General features: G+C 40.3%; 1 protein-coding gene across 3 annotated transcripts in view; it reads right to left on the reverse strand.

Moving 5' to 3' along the window:
* Positions 1-9,388, reverse strand: part of LOC104537542 (casein kinase I isoform alpha) — a 32,852-nt gene extending 23,464 nt beyond the window's left edge. For 2 of the 3 annotated variants that reach the window (XM_010180469.1, XM_010180461.1), the window contains exon 1: positions 9,287-9,387. The gene's annotated coding sequence lies outside the window, so the exon portion shown is untranslated. Of the gene's footprint in view, positions 1-9,286 lie in introns of all 3 variants that reach the window. The other variant, XM_010180454.1, reaches the window with a different exon arrangement.
* Positions 9,389-10,234: the final 846 nt, after the last annotated feature.

Here is a 10,234-nt window from a genome sequence, read left to right on the forward strand (position 1 = left end):
CACTGCAAGTAAGTTATCATTTCCTTTGGAACATTTCCAGGGAGAATGGGATTTAGAAGTAAGGCTACATCACGTCCATTCAAAGTCTAGTACCTGCTACTACTGGCAGCTCTGAGTAAATATGTCAGAAGTCTTGGCTCTTCCTAGAAAAGCTTGAGTATGATGATAAATAAGAGCTTGGCAAGTACTCCTTGCTCTCATATTCTTATAATCAATGTAAGATGGCATATAAGCATACATTTTGGATAAGCACAAATTCAGAGCACTTTGGCATGCAAGTTTTAACAGTACTGGGCTAAAGTGCAAAACAACATGGCAACAAACTGAGCACAGTTCTTAAAAAAAAAGCTAGCATCTCAAAGAGAAAGCTCCAGAAGTTCCAATACTGCATCAGCAATGAAACTTGGAGTTAACTACTAATATGAAGAATGACCCATACAAAGCCCTGGGCAACTATTCAATGACACCAGCACCTGAGAACACAAGTGCCCCACATGTCTGTTAGAGCTCCATGCACTTTTTTCTTTTTTACACACACCTGGAACTACTCTCTCATACTAAAGTTGAGTAAGCAACAACAGCAACACATTTTAAGCAGGGAGAGGTTTGGAGGCAAAATGCAAATGAAAGCAAGAGATTAAACTACTTGACAGTTCACTTTGTGTGGGTAATGACTCTGCATATAGTTACAGACAATGTATTATTTCAAAAAGAAAAAAGAAATTACTAGACTAGGGAAACTCATTAATTCCCTTTCATTCTCACAGTGCTGTATGTCCCATTAGGACGTATTTTCTACACAGAGAATTTTGATTCTGTAGCACAGATCCATTTATACCTACTCATGCCAAAAAAGTATGGTATGGAATATGGATTATTATCAGCTTTCCTGAAGAACAGCACCAGATGATCTTATTGAAGCCTATACGAAACATTAACAGGTCAATATTATGAAGAGCTAAGAGTTACCCTTAAACAGGCAGCATAACACTAGCATCCAATACAGCTGTTAAGAACTCTAGTCCATATTGAAACTGTGGCGTGCCCAAGCTCACGTGTTCATGAAAATGCTTTGTCACTCTCCCTTGCCTCGTCTGTTTAAAGCTACAGATCAGTTAGAATACAGTAAATATCCTTTATGAAGCTTTCCACTGAAGCATGGTTAAAGACTGAACAGTGACCTTCAGCTGACTTCAGTGACTTGTGTAATCTGAAAGACCAAGACACCTCACTTCAACAAGTTTCGAAATCATGTGGTCTAGAGGCCTGAGAAGTTGTCTCAGTACACAGCTGAAATTTTGTAACACCTTGAATTTCAATATTTGTAGCTCTATGCTGAACAGCTAAGTCACGTGACAAAGTGGTTGGAAGTATTTGTGGAGTGTTTTTTGTAATTTCCTTAACTAAACTTTAGACAAGCAAGTGAAATGCTGATGGACATCTAGCGCTTCATAGCAAATACTGCAATCAGGTCTACCCAAACATAAAATCCTTGTTTTCAGAGCTGCATCATCAAAAAATTGCACAATGTGTGATTCAGCAACTGCATATTTTGCAAATTATGTCAATGACCAAAGAAATTTGAGAAAGTGTTTTATAATAGGTCATTTTGTTTACTTTTTTCCTGAGAAAACATTTCATTTGGTTATTATAGTATTCTCCTCACATCTAGCACTTCCTCCTTTGAGAGGGTCAAATTGAGGTAGGTCAACTAGCAAAGAGGCAGGCAAAGGGCCCTGAAATTACAGGTCCAGTTTCAGACTGCTCTACTACATTGGCATCTGTAATTACAACAACCGGCGTAACAAAACCAGCGCAATTATCACAGCTGTGTGAGCTGGTCAAATCATGACTAACAGAAACAGATTCAGATGATTGAAATGAAAAAAATCTCACATTCAGATCAAGATGAAACTAAATTCCTGAATAACTCTACAGCTATTAATCACCGGTGAAATCATGAATAACAGAAACAGATTCAGATGATTCAAATGAAAAAATCTCACATTCAGATCAAGATGAAACTAAATTCCTGAATAACTCTACAGCTATTAATCACCGGTGAAGAAACCCCAAACCCCATGCATTCTGAAATCACGATGGCAGTAAAGGCATTGTCACCATCACCATAATGACACGCTGTTTTGTCCAAAGCTTATTATATACAAAACCAGATCAGCTCAGCATCACAAGAAAATGTTCCTACTACCAGAGCAACCATAACAAGACTATTTTGTTCCAGCTTAATAAAAGCTCTCATCAGTCAACATCTGCTTTGCCACGTAACCTATCCTCCATTAAGGGCTTCTGTCAATTTGACCTGACTCCTCCAGTGGAGGCTGTGGCAACCTGGAAATACAACTGCAGAAGGTCATGCTTTTGTGAAACAAAAAAAATATCTCCTGGTGCCTCAGTGCAAGGAAGTACACTGCTTCTGTGATAAGACTTGAACAGTTAAATTCAAACCTTTAGGCTCCCAGCAACCTTCACAGTCACATATAAATTAAAAAAAAGAAAAAAGAAAGAGGCAAATTTGGACTTCTTTTATATTACAGAAACTTTTGCCACTTTCATAACTCATAGTAAGTGACCCTATGATTACTCTGCATAGTCCTATGCAATTAGTTTCCCAGCACTCGGGCTTTCAAACACCAAGTGGAAGAGTTCACATGACAAAAATGGAGATTGTCAGAAGAACTAAGGTGGATAAAAGCACTATTAAAAGAAGTGTATGGTGAACAAGCAAGCTGTTAAGTTTGTCAAGTCAGCAGGCACATGAGGGTGAACATGCAAGTTTGGAAGGCCTCATGAACACAAAGGATTCAGACATCCTACAGAAAACCAAATGACACTGAACTGAACACTCTAGAACTCTCTTCCATTTCTGCAAGCACTAAGTCATTCATACAAAAGTTTCTGAAAGAGACATTAGTCAGATGACGTGACTAAAGAGAAAACAAAGACCTCCCTATAATCATATAGCTGAAAAATAGTAAGTAATCCTAATCAGCAGAAGTACACGTATTCTACGCAGAAACAGTGAAGCACTCAGCATCAATGCTCAAAGCACTGATGTGCAGGCCAGCACTCAGGAAAGGAAATAAAAATCACAACAGGGACAAAAAAGAGACTTCAGGAAAGGTGACCTCTGTAAATATGTATTCAAACAGCTCAGCAAGGCAGCTATGGAATGATGACTCTTTACAGGTAAGAGAGGACTGTAATATGGAGAAAGAGCTGACTGCCTAAGGGTACAAGTATTTATCTTTAGGCACAAGTGAGAACACTGAGTGAGGCCCAACAAGAGAATAACGAGCACTGCTGTGCTAGCCTAGAAACTTTTAACATTGCACCTGACTGATCCACAGAAAGAACAGCATGTTGTCCAAAACAGGTGCTGGATTTGGACCAAAGTGGTCCCTTCTGGTCCCATGTTCTAGACTTCTCAGGACAGACATGACCAATAATGATGTTTCAGATAAACTGGGAAGTAAATCCTGCCTGTAAAAACATACCAATTTGAGTTTTAACAGATACTAAAGCAACACATACAAGAAAAGTAATCTATCATAATCAGATTCATGTCTAAATTGACACATTTCATATGTCTCATTTACCTCCCCTGAAGCTGGAAAAGCACTTCTTAACTGCTAGCCAGCTAGGAGTAATATAAATGAACTTCACATAATATGGCACGACTGAAATACTGAAGTGAAATATTTAGCAGATGTCATCTAACATTAGTTGCCATGGTGAGTATGAATTAGGCCACCCAAGTACTAAATAAAGAAACAGCAATGAACACCCTATGCTATGAAGTTAGACAGACTCTATAAATAAAATTCTGTATCATTTTTGTACACTTATGAGAGAAATATGAATACATGAAATATGCCAGCACAACTCATAAGCAATAAGGTCATTTCACCTGCCCAGTGTTACACTGTATGCCTGCTTCCGTGTAGCTGACCTGCTGTCTTGCTAGCTGATTAGTGAGGTACATACTTAACACCTGGTAGGAAGTGAGGAGAACCTAAGTCACGTATCTTCCATAAGAGTCAGAAGGTTCAGTTCAATTGAGAAAGGTAAGCCATTAATCTGCAGTAAGTACAGAAAACACTGCTGAGGAAAAGAGCATTTCAGTGGTATCTCTGCTGATCACCTGTTCCAAACAAGAGCAACACTGAACTCAAATGCATACTTTTGCAGCTGTTTCTGCAAAGGCTGAGCTAAGTAAGGAGAAAAAAGAAAAAATAAGTAAATCGAAGAAGGACAGCTTCTTCTGCTTTCCAACTGTGGTGTTTCTCGGATGCTTCTCAGGAGTCCATGAAGACCAATTATGGCAGAAGTTTAGATTTTTTTATAAAACATGAAACAGATTTGGTTTAAAGATATTCATTCTCACAGTAGAAAAATTTTAGGCATTAATTTAAAAGACCAGCTTTCAATTTTACTTTAAGCTACCAGAACAAGTAGCTTCCTTTTATCTACTAGTGTGGTTCTGCCCTTCAGCATGCAGCCTTAAGTAATAACAGAAGATTAATTAATAGGAGGCTCTGTCACTAAAACCTTCCTCCTCATTATTCGCAGACCCAGATGAAAGTATCAGTCTTGCCAATGCAAAGACAATAAAAACATTTCATTCTTTATCTGACTACTAGTTTCAGGTTCAATAGGTCTGAGCGGTTTTGTTTATTGGTGGTTTTTTTCTTGTTTTTTGTGTTTTTTTTTTCTTTCTGGCTGGGGAGAAGCACAAGAGGGCTCTTTTTTGGTTGTGGGTTTGGTAGGTATTTTTTTGGTGGTGGCGTTTGCTTTTTGTTTGGCTGCAGGAAGTTATTGGGAAGAGTTTAAAATGAAGGTGTTTGAGAGGTGTGTTTACAGATCTTTAAGTACTGCTTGCAGAGCCTGTTATTAACAGATTAACCATTAAAACGGCAAGAAGCAACCAGAATAACAAAATTGGAGGTGGTTTTTTTATTTTTTTGCCAGAACATTTAAAATATGATTCACTCATTAGAAGACTGCGTAGTGATACATGGGTGGCAATATCGAATTTCTCAACAAAAATATTACGCAAAAACGTACTGCATTGAAAAGTTCAGAAACATAAGGACCTACTTGTTAAGTCTGCAAGAGGATGTTGCAAGATAAAAAAAACACTGTCAGTAGCTTTTGGTTTTTAAACTTAAATATCACCTCGATGAGCCTCACATGCTGTACAGTATCACTTCAGCCTTGCCCACAACAGATACACGCAGTACGAGTTTCACATCCACAAGGCTCTCCCTTCTGCTCTTAAGTGCAACACTTCCAGTACCTCACCAGGAGCCACAGCTCATTCCAGCACAGCTGTTCTCATTTGAAACTGATAACTACAACAAGTTATCCCATGATACTGTCAAGAGAAAAATGTGAAGACCACTTTTCTTTCAAAAGTGCATCTGAACGAGTACCTAAAGGTAATCTTTGAACAAAAGTTGACAAACACCATAAATGGCAAAAATCAAGAGGGGCTGTCACAGATAATTCAAACATTTGTTTTTGTCAAGAGTGCTTTAACAGAGTTACACTACAATACAAAACACAAAAATCACTGCTGCATTCCTCCAAGCCAAAACCAGGAATTGGGGAATAAAGGTAGAGAGTCCAAACTAATAGGATTAGCACCCAGTTAACAAGATTACAGCTAAAAATGCTTTGCCACTGAAAAAGAGAGGAAAAAAGAAAAAGACTGCTGATGGCTGAGAACAATGAGAATAAGCCCAGCAGAATAGTGCAGACTCTGCATTGTGTCCTAAAGGCAGATCAGATTGTTACAATGTTAAGCGTGGTTCAAGAGCCTTTTGTGAAAAACCAAGGTAATAACCAAAATTTGTGCATCAAGAACATACCACCGCTTAGAAATCTGTAGAGCACTGATATAAGGTTTTCTGAAACTCTGGAGACAAGTTTGGAAACTTTGCTACTCTTCCAGAAAACAACAATAAGCAGCAAAGTCACAAAGGGTTTAGAATATTCAGAGAATAAAGACATTCCAATTTCATTTTTTGCTATTTTATGTGCAAACGTGTTCTATTACAGGGGTAGAACTAAGGCCTCTTGTTTGCCCTCCATGACAAGTGAGGGCTCAGTTAATCCCACAGAAGCAGTATCAAAAAACTTTTAACTCCAAAAGTGAGATTTTGCTCATTAGCTTTCTTGCAGTCAGACAGAAAGGCCACAAAATCAACCTTGAAGGTCATTAAAAAAAAATCACTTGGTTGTAGATAATTTAAGTGACACTCCAGACATGCCATCTTATCATGACTAAGTTTGCATCACATCTAAAGGGCAGAATTCAGCTCTAACAGGTGCCCAAAATGAATGAGCAATCTATACCTCACCTATTATTTCAGCTTTATGACTCAAAGAACCACAGCAGATCACTTCAGTAAGGCAAAGCCACATAATGCAACTTCCAGTAAATTGATTTCGGCCACTGCATTACTTAAGCAGATGAAGAATCCTAACAAGTTGCTCATTCTCAAGTGAGAAATGCAAGACTACGCACCTCTGTTTCCCAGATGTGCAGCACTGAGATAAAAACGCTGCTGAGCCCAGTTTATACAGCACAGCTTAGAATCATTCCTTAATTTTCTATCAAAAGCTCTGTTTGTGCTGTTGTCATTTAAAGGTGCAACATTACAGAAATTTTAACAAATGTACTGAAAGAATTTCCTTCAATTTGATTCGTCCTGCTAAACACACCGAGCCAAGAACAGCTTATTCCGACTTGACAGCATAGCATTATAAAACAATGGTGGAACGCATGTTCTCAATTACACTTGCAAAGTGACCTGAGTATGAAGTCGCACATTCTCCCATCTTAGCTGCTGCCAAAAACGCGTGTCAGGAAAGCCTGCACTGTCTGAAACAGCACGAGCAATAATTTCACTTTTGTCTTGCTCTTTGTAACCACCTATTCCAAGACACATCTTTGTTAAGCACCTCAGGGATAAACCTCGTTTGGTCACCAAGTCCCTCTCGTCAGAGTATCATGGATTCTACTTCCACTAAACATATCACGTTTTGACGTTTATCACACCAACTGTGCTGGGTACCCTGCTCGGCTTCCTCTGAAAGATTATAAACAGAAAAATACTACTTTAGATCTCTTCAAACATCACCAGATGTCATGCAGCAGGACAACAACTAGTAACAGAAGCCCAGGTCAAAGAACCTGTCAAGCAGCATCTGCTACATACAAACAGACTTCCAATTAATGCTGCTTCTGAAGACAAAAGATACCTGCAAAATTTTTCTGAAAGACTTCTCTAGAAAAATACTACCAAGATTAACACTGAGAACCTGAAAGTGAAAGACTTCAGGACTCTCTGACAATATCAAATAGATCACACACCCTCATAGCCTATGGATCAATTTGAGTTTGGAGTATTGCCTCAGCTGTCTGTTCTTACCCAGATTCTTGTAATACCGGGGGGAGAAAGGGAGGAGCAAGTGCATTAAAGAAAGGCTGTAGCTCCCCTGTGGTGGTGAGACTTCTAAGCTACAGTCACTGGTTATACAGAAAATCAGATAAACATCAAATACAGAGGAAAGAAAACTTAAAAGGTAACTGCCATAGTTGAAGCTGGAAGCAAGTTTCTCAACATGTAAGACTGCTTCCAGTATTTCAGCTTTTAATAAAACACTCTCACAGAGCATTTTAACCAAATCCATGAACTTAAACAGTAGCTCACTTTTGTTATGTGGAAAAGCTGAAAAAATTGCAACTTAGGCCTTATTATAGCACCAAACATTAATTTACTTTTAGAAAAAGTTTCAGAATGCCTGCTTTTCTAGTTTTTGTGATGAAACACCTGATATCTGCTTGCCTTGGCTGTTTTCCCAGTTATCCCTGTTTTAGCTTGTAAATCATACTGTGATAGCTTTCCAAAACGCAACTTCTATTCTCTCAGTTGTGAAATAAAGGCACCCATTTGAAGAAAAAAGCCTGTAGTCTAAAATAAAGATTTAATCTGTTTTCACATAATCAACTCTGTTTAAGCTGCAGGTATTCAGTTTAATTCAGGTATGTTTCTTCTATTCCTGCAGAAAAGCTGCAGTGAATGAGGACAGATGGCCAAGCCGACTCAGTCCCCTCTGCTACACAGCTCCAGCTTACATCCAGGACCACAGCCAGCTGTGTACAAGCAGAGTTGTTTTAGTTTCATCAAAATTAGAGCACGGTATAGAATATGTCACCATGACCTCACAAAAGAGCCTACAGGCCACTGCTGATACAGGCGTACATACACCAGAGCCAGGCAAGGGTTAACAGATTAAATGGAATCCACAGTCTGGCCCCATGTCTAAACTGAAATAGTATGTGCAGCTCAAGGAACAAAATTCTGTTATGGCTTAATGCAAATACAAGAAATACTAACTTTAGAAACAATCACTAACGAAGTTTAAAAAAAGAACATCATCTCAAAGTCTTTCTGAAGAAAAGTGAAAGTTCATTTAATCTGTTCTGATAGACAGATTGTCAATTGGTTAGCTGGGAACTAACCCAGTATAACACCTCAATAATCTCCACGAGAAATCACTCCTCCTAGACTCTGCTGCACCAGCAATTTTCTTCCAGGTCAGGAAATTACTAAACGCTATTGAAAGTTTCAGACAGAAGCCACATAACGAGCAATTGGGAGGGATTAATCCTGGTACTTTAACTGTACGGAAATCCCAGTGACGCATCTGTTGCGGGTAACAGAAAGGGGCTGCCATTTCATTCCTGGTTGAGGTTCTCTGCAGTCTCAAGCCTTGCAACACATAACTATGAAAGGGAAAGACACATGCCTGAGCACGTCCCTTGTCCCAACACGAGAAGGGGGAGGGTTAATCACGTCCATCCGCCATTTTCTGAGCGGAGGAGGAAGACATGTTGGAACAAAAAAAAAAAGCAACAAAAGAAAGCAGCCATTTCCAGTATCGGCTCCAAACTCTCAACCTCAACAAGAACATTGGCTCTGACTGAAACCATCTCACACTTTGTCGTAATCACGAGAGGAATTTCTCACAGCTCAGGAACTGCTGAAGATCTCACTTTCAAAGCACAGTATGCACAGATAAGAAAAGACAGCGGGCTGGTGGGGAAGGCATCGAACTAGTTGTAGAGCTTGGAATGGGGCATTTTTCCCCAGGCAGCCCAGTTCCTCCCAGATAAATCTCTTTTTAATGGTGGTGTCCTGCCTCACACTAACATTAAAGAAAAGTCACTATACTGGCATACATTAATGATTCCTACCTTATATGTGGGATGCCAACTCCTCCCTGCAGAATCTTGTAGAGTTTGCTTTCATACAGCAGCTGGGGATGTCTAGCCTTCTGAGACTCCAACTTTACAGCAACTTCCTACAGTGAGAGGGAACAAGGAGTCAGAGCAGAGCGTCCAGCAAGCACAGCCTTGCCACCGAGGTTTAAGGGGCATGGCACTTCAACATCACCCAAACACCCCTGCTGCAAATGCTCTGAGATATAATTTTTTAAGCTCTCGGTGCTCGGTGTCCTGCATTTTGTCGAATCTTCAAACAAATCCATACCGGGATGATTTGTACATAAATATCCATTCCGGGACATGAAATTGAGCTGGAGATGTAAAGTCTTCAAATCCATATAAGTGAGGAAGAACATACGTGGGTGTTTCTTCTTTACAGCTCAGAGCCATGAGGGGGAGGAAGAAAAAAAACGCAAGAAAAAAAAGGGCTGAAGAAAGAAGGGATCTTCTTTGTTTCTATTACTGTTGATGAAAACGGGATACAGTGTTCCCTAGCTGAGGAGGGGGTAGGTGACTGTTGGGAGAGGGACGACTTTGCCACTCATAAAAAACAAAGTATATTTTCCCACAATGGTAGTCTCCTCTCCCTACCATTGGCAAGAGAGCTATGCAACTGCTGGGTGGGGAAGAGCACGGCCGCAGTTCTGCTGTCTGAAGGGGCAGTGTCACCCTCCCGTCAAGCTGGGGAAGCCCCTCGACCCCGGGGTACGCACCTTCACCCCCCTCCCCCCCACCCGCGGAAGGCGACTTAGCCACCTCGGCGAGACGTGGCCGCCTGGCGCCTCGCAGGCAGCGATACCAGGGGCAAAACCGGGCTTCAAGTCGGCCTCGGGAAGGTTATCGCTGGTCTCTGGTTGCCCCCGAGGCGCAGAAGGGACTGAAGAGACGGGCCCAAGGAGATGAGGGAGTGCGAGCAAC

Source organism: Mesitornis unicolor, unplaced genomic scaffold, assembly GCF_000695765.1.
Source record: "Mesitornis unicolor isolate BGI_N332 unplaced genomic scaffold, ASM69576v1 scaffold9440, whole genome shotgun sequence".
Classification (NCBI taxonomy): Eukaryota; Metazoa; Chordata; class Aves; order Mesitornithiformes; family Mesitornithidae; genus Mesitornis; species Mesitornis unicolor.